This window comes from Saccopteryx leptura, chromosome 5 (genome assembly GCF_036850995.1).
Source record: "Saccopteryx leptura isolate mSacLep1 chromosome 5, mSacLep1_pri_phased_curated, whole genome shotgun sequence".
NCBI classification, from domain to species: Eukaryota; Metazoa; Chordata; class Mammalia; order Chiroptera; family Emballonuridae; genus Saccopteryx; species Saccopteryx leptura.
Genome location: NC_089507.1, coordinates 86,508,620 through 86,520,207, shown reverse-complemented (window position 1 = coordinate 86,520,207; position 11,588 = coordinate 86,508,620).

The window sequence follows — 11,588 nt, the reverse complement described above, 5'->3', positions numbered from 1 at the left end:
GCTGAGGAGAATACTACGGCCATCTTTGTCACTACAAAGTCAGTGATTAGCACAAAAGAGAAATTTATAAAATAAAGAGGTCGTGTTATTTTTCTCATTTTTCCCTCAAAATTATCATGCTCTTTTTAAATGTATTCTACTTATACTTTAATCTGTATTTTCATCCAATTTTCTTTTCAATTCAGGAGTCCTCAATATTATTTTACTTGGATCTGAAATTGCAGCAACAAAACAACTTGCCATCTAAGCCCCAGCTGGAACCCTAAGTCTGTTAGTTACTTTCAAGTACATCCCATCTTCCTCTGTATTGCTTGTCTTTCTAGTACCCTTGATCTACAATCTACATTGAAAACCTCCCATCAAGTGTATATCTTCTTCCCAGAGCTAGCCATCCCTAGTTGATTCTACATCTATCTCTTTTTACTGAAACTATGTAGAACCTCATTCCATTTCAAAAAAACTTTTCTATGATACACAACATCTTGACTATAGTCTCCACCTGTTCGGCCTAACTATGACCTGGCTCTCTTCTCTAATGACATAAATCTTGCTCAATAAGTTCTCAAAATAAACTGTTACTTCTTCCTGTATTTTATAATGAAGAGATGTGTTTCTGTTTTTTCTCAGTATTTATTCTCATTACATTTGATACTTATCAAAAAATCATTCCTCATTTGAGGCTCTAAAAATTCAACTGTATCCTGTGCTCCTCATCTTTATCACTCTCATCAACTGACCTCCACTTCCTTATGCTGCATTTATTGAGAACTTTGGTATCTGGATTATAGTCATTCTTTTAACTGATTCCTGTCATTATTCTGAAAGACAATGTCCATACAGGCAGTCATCTAACAAACTTTACTGCCATTCCCCTCTGACAAAACACTCTTAAAGTCTCTACTCTGGCCCTTGTCATCTTCCCAAATTTGTTTTATGAATTGAGATTTGAAAATATAATTCCCATATCTACTTTTATATGTCTATCACTATCTCTTCTCACAAAACATCTGTGAAATCTATGACTCCTTTACTCAAATTGACTCTAAGAGCCAGCACTTCAAGGACACTTTCACTGCATTGTTACTTTCTTGTCACATTCACACATCGGCCAGCCTACTTTGTAAATCTCTATCCTGGAATTGTGAGAGACCTGGACAAATCAAAGCTCCCATGATTGAAAATTGTATGCTTTTAAGCCATTTACTTACATTTTCTGATCTTCAGTTTCCTCATCTACAAAATAAGAAAGGCATTAAAACTATTACACAAAAAAATTATATGAAAAGCACTATGCTCATACCTAACTCAATATATTGTAGCCATCATTACCATCTCAAAAATATTATACATCTTCTCTGAAACTAAACAATGCTAGAGGAAATCACAGGAGTTAGTCATCACTACAAAGTGTGGTGTTCAACATTAAAATTTAAAATTCAACACTGTTAGACATTATTTTTTCTTTTCTCATTAATTTCTCTTCATCATTTTTCTTTATAGCCATCCAAAATTATAGAAGTCTTCTTGATTTTTTTCCCTGCAACCCCTTACCCTGCTTTTCCAGATATTATTCAGAGAAAATCAAATGTGTCACACTGTGGTTACATCAGCTTGTTTATCTGTAAATTTACCCATATTTTCACTCATTCCTTCCATTTATCCACCTATGTATGCATTCAAGAAATATTTTCTAAGCATCTGCCAAATGTCTGATTCTGGAGATTAAGTGTAGTCAAGACTGAGAACTCCTTTACTCGTGAATTGTACTTTCCTCACAGTCATCGAACAAGTTATTACAAGCTTTCCAAGTCTTACAAAGGAGACAACTTCCCAGGAACATAAAAGTCTTTGGTCTGAATAATAATTTTTATTCAGTGAAGAAGAGGGTAAAGGCATATGAAGCAGAAAGAGTGTCAGGTGCAAAACCCTCAGGGAAAGAAACAAGTCAAAGAACTAAAACTCAATGTCTCTAAACCACAGAGAACAAATATGGAGGGAACAATAAATGGGGCTGAACTGCTAGTGATTCACTAAAACTCTTTCTGTTTCTTCCATGGTCACTGAATATATGAATGCCTAACTGTATTACATTTCTTAGTCTCCCTTGCAATAGAATGTGGTACAAGAGTCCCCCTCATCCACCAGGGATATGTTCCAAGACCCCAGTCATGCCTGAAACTGTGGATAATACTAAACCCCATATTTATTATGATTTTTCCTATACATGCATACCTATAATAAACTTGAATTTATAAATAACTTAGGTACAACAATATCTAATAATAAAATAAAATAATTTTTAAAATATACTGTAACAGATATGTGACTGTGGTCTCTCTAAAAATATCTTATTTTACTGTACTCGCTCTTCTTACAACATGAGATGATACAATGCCTACAAGTCAAGAGATGAAGTGAGGTGAGGGGAATAATATAGGTACCGTGATGTAGCATTAGGTTAACCTGTAAGGGTTACTTGAACATAAACACTATGATACACAACAATTTGATGACCTAAATGGCTACTAAATGACTGATGAGAGGAGACTGTGTACAGTGTGGATATGCTGGACAAAGGGATGATTCATGTCCAGGAAAAGATGGAGCAGGATGACAAGTGATTGCATTATACTATTCACAACAACGTGCAATATGAAACTTATGCATTGTTCATTTTGGGGACTTTTCATTTAATATTTTGGACCACAATTGACTGCAAGTAACTGAAATCACAGAAAGCAAAACCTCCAATAAGGAAGGACTACTGTATGTGGCTAAGTCCTTTCCACTGGAGTGAGAGTGGAAATATGTACCACTTGCATGCCTTATCCATGGATCACCCCATGCACCCCTCTGTGCTTTCTATTCCTCTTTCAGGATGATGGTCAGACAGTATCCAGAACAGCTTGGAAATCAAGAATAGAAATTACTGAGCTCATCAGCCTGGATCCCAATGTAAAGCAGGACATCTGTTCCCCTGAAACATCAATGATAGAGTGGGAGAGATGGCTTAATTTACCAGTTAATAGCTGTAGGCCAAAAAGTAAAAGATGGTTCACATTCCTTAGGTGACTATATGAAAAAGGAATAAGTGACCACAGAACAGCACTGCATCATTCTTATGTGTGAACTTTCTGGACTTGCGCCTACACCCAATCAAAAGTGCAAATATTTCTTCCTTGTGGACTGGGCACTTATCCTGGAACTTTCCCCACTTTGCAACTTTTCCTGCCCCCACTTATCTATAGCCAAACTAAATTCTCTCAAAGCCACTTAACATCTTTAAAAGAGCCCCTGTCAGCTCCAGGTCAGTGGACATGTTTATCTTTTCCACCTAGCCCTGCTGTGGTACTTTAGACTGCACATCCCAGAACCTTGTTCTTTCATTGGCTAGCATATGGCTTAATAAATCCTTTAAGAAAAGTTTTCGGTCATGAAGTTTTTTGATTAACAAAGGCAAAGCTCTCATTTTTATATGTCTTTCTTTGCAAAGGACCTTCCCTTATAAATTCACAGCATTATTTTGCTACGAAAGAAGTCAGCAAACTGCTTAAAAATTCAGGTAAAGATATTGGTGATGGTATGTTTATTTTAAAAGAGTCCCAGGGGATAGCAAGGCTTCACTCCAAAAAGAGTACACAGTAGTGAAATTCTAGGATCTGGGTGGCAGAGGTATTTTGGAGAGGTCTTTCACACCCTCCAACTGCCTCCCAAATAATGCAAAGCTGCTGTAAGCACGTTTCCAAAAGACACAACAGAGAATTTAAGCCTGCCGTGTAATTATAGAAACATGTACTTTGGTTAATTCTCTTCTTTATCATTCATTGCTCCTACATGGATGATAAATTGGCATGTTAACTTATCTACATATTTCTTGGTTTGATAATTTTTATGTGATACACAATCCACTCCTATAGGTCAAGATATTTTCTTTTACTTTTAACCAAATTTTATACTTTTCCTTAAGTTTTGCTGAGTTCATTGGCAGAAAATGTTTTCCTACTCTGCTTTTCATATCCTCTGCTCTGTAGTTTAGTGCCTTTTGGAATTTAGTTTTAATAATAACAGCAAACTTTCACATTTGTTCCCAAATTGCATTCTCTTCTCCTGTGTGCAAAAGGCCAGTGCTCCCTGATATTCACCTCACTGGAAGTTGTTTTCTGTAGTGGATGCATTTAGTTGGATAATTGTACATCTCAGAAACTGAGAGAAAATGTTCCTTGAATCATAAGAAAGGCACTAATATTAAAAAGTAATAGATATATGACTTTCACATATTGCATATTTGAAGGCCCAGACCTAATAATGTCCTCCTCCCCAAGTTTTCCTTTATATAAATGAATAAAATAAAATGAAATGTTCAGCTATTATAAAATTGACATATCTCAGTATGTTCAGTGGACTATAAATTGGTAACCTATGCAACAAAAGGTTCAACTGGACATTTCCTATAATCAAGAATTTCCTCTCTGGTAGGTAGAGTAATGGCTCCCCCAAAATGTCCATACTTAATCCTTAAAACCTGTGAATACATTACATGGCAAAAGATACTTTGAGATGTAATAAAGGTTAAAGATCTTGAGATGGAGAAATTACCCTGGATTATCTGGTTGGGCCCAATCCAATCACACGAGTCCTTAAAAACAGTAGACCTTTCTTTACTATAGTTAGAGAAAAAGCTGTCTGTAACTTATGGAATGACTGTGCCTAACATGATAGGGCCTTGAGAGAGGTAATTAAGGTTAATGAGGTCTTAACGATAGGGTTCTCATCTGATAGGACTGGTGTTCTTTCAAGAAGAGAGAGAGAGACACTAGAGATTTCTATCTATCTCTTCTCTCTCACTCCCCTTCTGTATGTGAATAGAGAAGAAATCGTATAAAGATGCACAAAGAAGGAGGCTGTCTACAAGCCAGAAAAGAGGCCCTAAACTTGAGGAAAACTTCATCAACAGTATCATTACCCCTTGGCCTCTTCCTGCCTTGATGCTGAAGGTGAAGGAATGCATTGAGGAAAAGGGCAGATTACACCTTCTTTGTCTTTGGACTACAAGGTATGGCCTATGCTTGGGGCAGAATCACATGAGCATTCAAAATGAAAGAAAGATTGAAGTGTCAATTTAGACAAGATTAGTCTTTTAATATTATTAATTAAAATGTGGACTATTAGTTAAAACCTGAAGAACAACTAGCAAACAGTGCATCCTACCCTGTAGTCTAATCTCAATGTGTAAACCCCAACCAATGTTAATGAGACCTACATATAGGATATCACCTTCCAGAACTAGACAATAAAATCACTACCTCTGAATTAATATGCCTTCTACTTATGCTCTTGGTGTTATTTTTTCTTCTGTTTGTATAGATCCTGCATGGATTCTTTTCTGTTTATTCTTCATATTTTTGTCTGTAAACAGGCCCACCCCATCTGAAAATCTGGCTATTTCCACAAATGCAGGATTGCCACAGGAAGAGTAAACTGCCTAAAAAGTTCACAGCTACAAAGCCATTTGTGTAGTCAAGAATGTCCTACTGCAAAACCTCTGATGTCTTTTGCTGAGGAGCAGAGCTTACCTTGCTTTTTAGAATTTAGAAGATAAAACTCAGAGGTCCTTAAGTTATACTCTTCTCATATTGAATCTAGTGATGCTGTTCATCTCTCTCCTTCACCACTCCCCCCTGCACACACAGTCTACTTGAATAAGTGGCAGCAGTGGTGTGTCGGTGACATGGTCCATCCCCTTCATTACCCCAGCCTTGTTGGTTTTCTGTGGTATAGAGATGAGTCTCTTTAGAGATATTATTGTTTAGAGACCTTTAGGCTTCAGATCTTATTAATCTAAGCCAGTGGTTCTCAAACTTTCTGAAGTCAGGGCACATTTAAAATTCTACAAATAATTGTAGGCGCACTATATACAAATTTCTGAGAAACATGTTATAATAATTAAGTCAAATATTAAAAATATATATATAAAGTCCAAGCATGCTTTTATGGTAATTAAACAAAATAAATATGACAATATTAAATTTATTCTGACATTAAAAACATTTTTATGTTACATGTTTTGAGTTATTATGCTTTTCAGAATTTATTAAAAAAAAGGGTTAAAAAATAAAAAAACCCAAAAATGTTATCTTTGTGTATATATATATATATATATGATAGATACATATATATATGATAGATACATTCTTAGTAAGATTTAGTAAATTCAGCAGGTCCCAGTGTGAATGTGTCAAGTTTTTTCATTCTTGTGTTTATGAGAAACATGAGCTGATGTGTCCTAGCGATTTCTTCAATGTTTGGGCATATATTTGAAAGGCAAACTCTCATTTCCTCATCAATACATTGAAGAATTCCTCTCTTTTTACTCGTAATTGTGTTGCGTGCAGAAACCCCCACCATACATATCATGTTAACATTACACCAAACAAAGCATAGAAGAAACTTGCCTCCAGTCTTTCTGGGGAACATGGTGGGTAGTGTAAACAATCCAGCACCACAGCTTAACAGCCTTTTGCAACCTAATCAGGCAAGTGGGGGGGGGGGTTGGGCAGACTATCAGCTTATAACCAATTCCCCACACCTCTGTACCCCAAAAATCTAAACTCCAAAACTTGGTTGGTTTTTTGGTCCCCAACAGGCACATATTTCTCTGGAATACCCTAGGGCATACCTGGAAATTTTCTAGGGCTTACCAGTGCACTCTGGTGCACACTTTGAAAACCATGGCTCAAAGCTAAGAAGTGTAGCACTTACTTTCAGAGACTTAGCATCCTCTCTCATATAGGTCCACATTTCACTAACACTGAAAATAACAGTGAATATTTAATGAATGTTGGCATATTTTATCTGACAACTTAACTCTTTTTACAGATGGTCAATGGGTTGGAGTTGAGACCATCTTTCTCATTATTGTTAATTCTTTGAATGATAAAGATTAATATTATTTCACTTAAATAATAAGAATTATTTTTGTCATTGTTTATTTTATTGGGAGGAGCAAAAGAATACATGGCCTCATCTTCTGACCCTAAGCCATATGAATATTTTGCTCTCATCATACTTAACATTTTCTGATTACTTGAGCACACATAGTTCACAATCTAGACCTTTAACCATGCTGCTCTTTCACTTCCTAAATCTTTACCCTTCATGACATACAAAGAGTTCCATCTTTGTGACAGCTTCTCTGACCTCCTTGGAAAGAGTTAGTCTGCCAGCCCCTCATCTCTGTTCCTACAGCATTTTCTCCATGCCTTACTCTAATATCTGACCTTTAATTGGAAGTTTCTTTCTCCTACTCCTGAAGATGCCAAGCTACTGAAACTTTAGCACCTGAAAAGCAACTTACACACAACAGGCATCCAATAAATTATATTGAATAAAATTTATAATAACAGACATCAAATAATCAAGAAAAGATTTTATATTCATTATCTTGTACTTTATACAGCATGGAAAAATTGACAAAATTATGTAAATTTATCACAAAAATTCTAAAAAACTTAGTACTTAAAAAGAATATAATTAATTTATATCAAAAACTCAAGTGGAATACAGATATTGAAAAAATTAAGCATCATTGCAACATAATTTATTCATGTTTTATTTCATTTTAATAGTTTTAAAAGCATTTTCAAAATATAGTTCTACTAAACTTTGAAATACTATACATAATTTTTAGTACAATGATTACTATTAATACATTGCCAAAAAAATTGTTTTAGTATATTTACTAATATATTTTTCATGCAGTTAACCAAAATGTTCTTTGAAGACAACTGGAAAAAAAGATGGGATAATAAATGAAAACTGAAAAGTGTGAATTTGCTGTCTTTCATGATTATCAAAAATATATACTCAGCTAAAATCTTTTTTCTAAGAGTTTATATTTAATAATATATTGACCCCTTGAATGAAGTAAGCCTATTTCTGTAGATATGACTATTAAAATGTATCTTTATTAGGTATTAAAAATATTTGTCCTTGCCTCCTGAATTTTGGTTCTATTTTTCTTTGACATTTTAATTTATTCTGTCAGTTTGTCAATAAACAATTTCAATGAACATCTATTATTTTAAAGGTTTGATGTCAATGTTGAAATACAAAGCAGAATTAAACACGGTCATTACTTTCAAGAAGCCCACTATATTTTGAAGAGATAGTTACTAAGCAAAGAAGTTACTTTAAGTGCCATAAAAAGATCTAAATATTGTGCCAAAAGAAACTAAAGGATTTGAAACTCTTTTTAATTCTACTGGAATAGCATATTATATAGTTAGTTATTTTTTGCCTTACCTTCTAGAGTACTTGGTACATGAAGATAGAGATTTTGTCTCTCTTAATTACCTAGAATTTAAACAATATATTATATAACTAATAATGAATATTTGTTGAATAAATAAATGACTACTCAAAATATCTATTTTGTGGGGCTATTCAGATATTGTCTGTTTGATCATACTGTTAATATTCTCACAGGAATATCTATGGAAGCTTATGTTAATAACAAATTTTAAATGAGAAAAATCTACATGGAGTACTTAAAACAATATCTGAAAAATAATGATCATTCAATATATTCTAATTATTATTATTGTTAATTATTAATAGAAATAACCCTTGAAAACTTAGTTAAATTCTCTCTGAAGCAGCGAATACTGAGAATTAAATGCTTTCTTTCTTTTTTTTGTGACAGAGATAGAGAGACAGAGAGTGGGACAAATAGGGACAGACAGGAAGAGAGAGAGATGAGAAGCATCAACTTTTCATTGTAGCACCTTAATTGTTCATTGTTTGCTTTCTCATATATGCCTTGACTGGGGGGGGGGGGCTACAGCAAACCCAGTGACCCCTTGCTCAAGCCAACAACCTTGGGCTCAAGCTGGTGAGCTGTGCTCAAACCAGATGAGCCTGCGCTCAAGCCAGTGACTTCAGGGTTTCGAATCTGGGTCCTCTGCATCCCAGTTTGATGCTCTATCCACTGCGCCACTGCCTAATCAGGCTCAAGTAGATATCGAGTAATCAAAACTCTTATGAAGTAAAAAATGTAATTATTTTTGAGACATGTATCTAGAGAAAGAAATTATATCTAGAATTGACGATTTAATTCTGGTCTTTTTAATTCAGGGATATAGTATTACATAATATTTACTCAAGACTGCTTCAAGTCTGAATCATGAAACCATTAAATTGCCTGATTTCTCATCACTATGATGCTTAAAAATATCACATTGACCATTTTGGACTTTCCTGTATTAAGAAATCTTATATACAAATAAAAAATAAATAAAAATCTTAATTCACCTTTTTATTATATTTTGTCTTTGAATAGTTATGTGGAATATCATGAATTAGAAACAGTTTAAAACAATATCTATTCCAGTATGTTTTGTTTTGTTTTTGTAACTGAACATCAAACATACCACTGCTCACAAAAATTAGGGAACATTTTATTGCTTCATATTTCTTTTGAAATATCCCTAATTTTTGTGATCAGTATAGAACTTTCTAGTTACCAATATCATTGTCTAGCTAAAAATGTTGTTTAGTACTTAGAGAAAATTTTCATAGCACATTGAATGATGCAAAAAAATAGAGAATTTCAATTTCTTCAGTGAAAATATTTTATTACTAAATTTTATTATAAGAAGCCCAAATATTTTATATTGTTCATTGTGTTTAGTGTGTCTAGATTATCACCAGAACCTTAGAATGCAATTTCTAATATTTTCTCTTTTAATAAAAATTCTGACATTTTTTTAGTACATATTACCAGAAAGTAACAGGGAAAGCTAATAATAAATAACACTAACATGACTTAGACTTTAGAAATCATTTTATATCAAATTTTTCATAAAAGATAAACTATAATCAAATCATTAGAGTATAGAATTCTTGATTAGACAAGACCCTAGCAATAACATGAATAAATTTTATAGACATAATCTTTAGTGAAAGAAACAACACAGAGAAGAGTTCACACATTATAATTTTACTTATTTTAATTTCAAAGTGGTTTCTTTGGAGTGGTAGTCTTAGTGATTTGACAGTGGCACAGGGAAGTTTTTTGAGGTACCAGAAATCTTTCATATTTTAATCTGGTTAGAGATTACCTATTATATACATATTTTTTATATTATTGAACTGCATTCTTAGGATATATACACTTCATATCTTTTTAAAATATACTAAACTGTACACTAAGATATGTTCATTTTACTTTATGTGTTTATATTATGTTGGGCAGATAAAATATATTATGCTCAATTTGTTAAAGATGGTGCTGCCCACGTGGAAGCCTATTGCCCAGGTGATATTAATGTGTGTTGTGTGTTGGGGGCAGGCTGTGGGCAGGCATGATCCTTGTAAACTGGGGCTTGGTTTTAGGACTAAGCCTTTCCCACCCTTTTTGATATGGGGTGGTGCAATCTCATCATGCCTCAGATAAGTGACTTTGTGAGACCTCCCTATTTTGTATATTGGGTTAAAGGTTTTGATTTCTGCAGTATAAGGTGGGGCAGATCAAGAGCTTTCTCTCTCGGTTCCTGAGATTAGCATTAGAGGAGAGCAGAGAGGAGAGCAGAGAAAGGCCACGTGGAGGAGGCCAGGAGAAGCAGCCAAGATGGCGGAGTGTTGAAGGAGAAGCCAGTTTGTGCAGAGAGAAGGAGATGGGGAACAGAGGTGAATAAGCTGATGAGGTAGAAACCTTTGATTCTAGGAAACTCGGATAAATCAGTAGCTTTGTGAGCACTGAATGAGTGGATTTTGGAGCCCAATGTGTGTTTTTACTTGCCCACCAGGTGCAAGCTAGGATTAAAGATAATGGCCACCAGTTCAACGCTCCATTGTTTCATTACTGTCTGTCTAAATCTAATGTGAACCTGCATGGGCCAGATGGCTGTGATGGTGGCCGTGGATACTGGCCTTACATATTACAATTTTTAAAAAGTTTAAATCCTCTAAATTACCAATTTATTATCAGTCCAGTACTGGCACTGGACTGATCTAACCTCTTATTATAAAATACAATAAGTTTAATAACTAGTGTCAAGATAGATCAAAATAAATATTACTTATGTATAATTAGAAGATTTAATTTATGTTTTGCTCAGAACACTGTGGATTTGGATCCACTTTCAGAGAGACATAGCAATTTTCCCAACCTATCATATCTTCTAATGGAAGCCTTCAAGCTTTCTGGCTTTCTTTCTAAGTAATTAAGATAAAAGATAATGTTTTTATTGTTGTTAAAGTAATCAGTGCATCACATCAAAAAGCAGCTCGTGAAAGTTGAGCATTTTCTCTGAGCAAATATTGTTTTAAATATTACCTTAGAAGGCCTTTTCTTTGAGAATCATTTTCTATTTTGCCATTACAGATATTGTCTAAAAATGGAGATGACTGAAAAAATATAACTTTTTTAGTAGAGACATGTGTTTAATTACCTAAGTGGCTTTTCTGAGTGAAAAACTGACAATAGCAGTTTACAAGAACATCTCCAATCTTCTTATCAGCCACATACATAACATAAAAGCAAATCTCAAAAGGACTGCACCACCGCTAGGACAGAAGCAGAACATCAG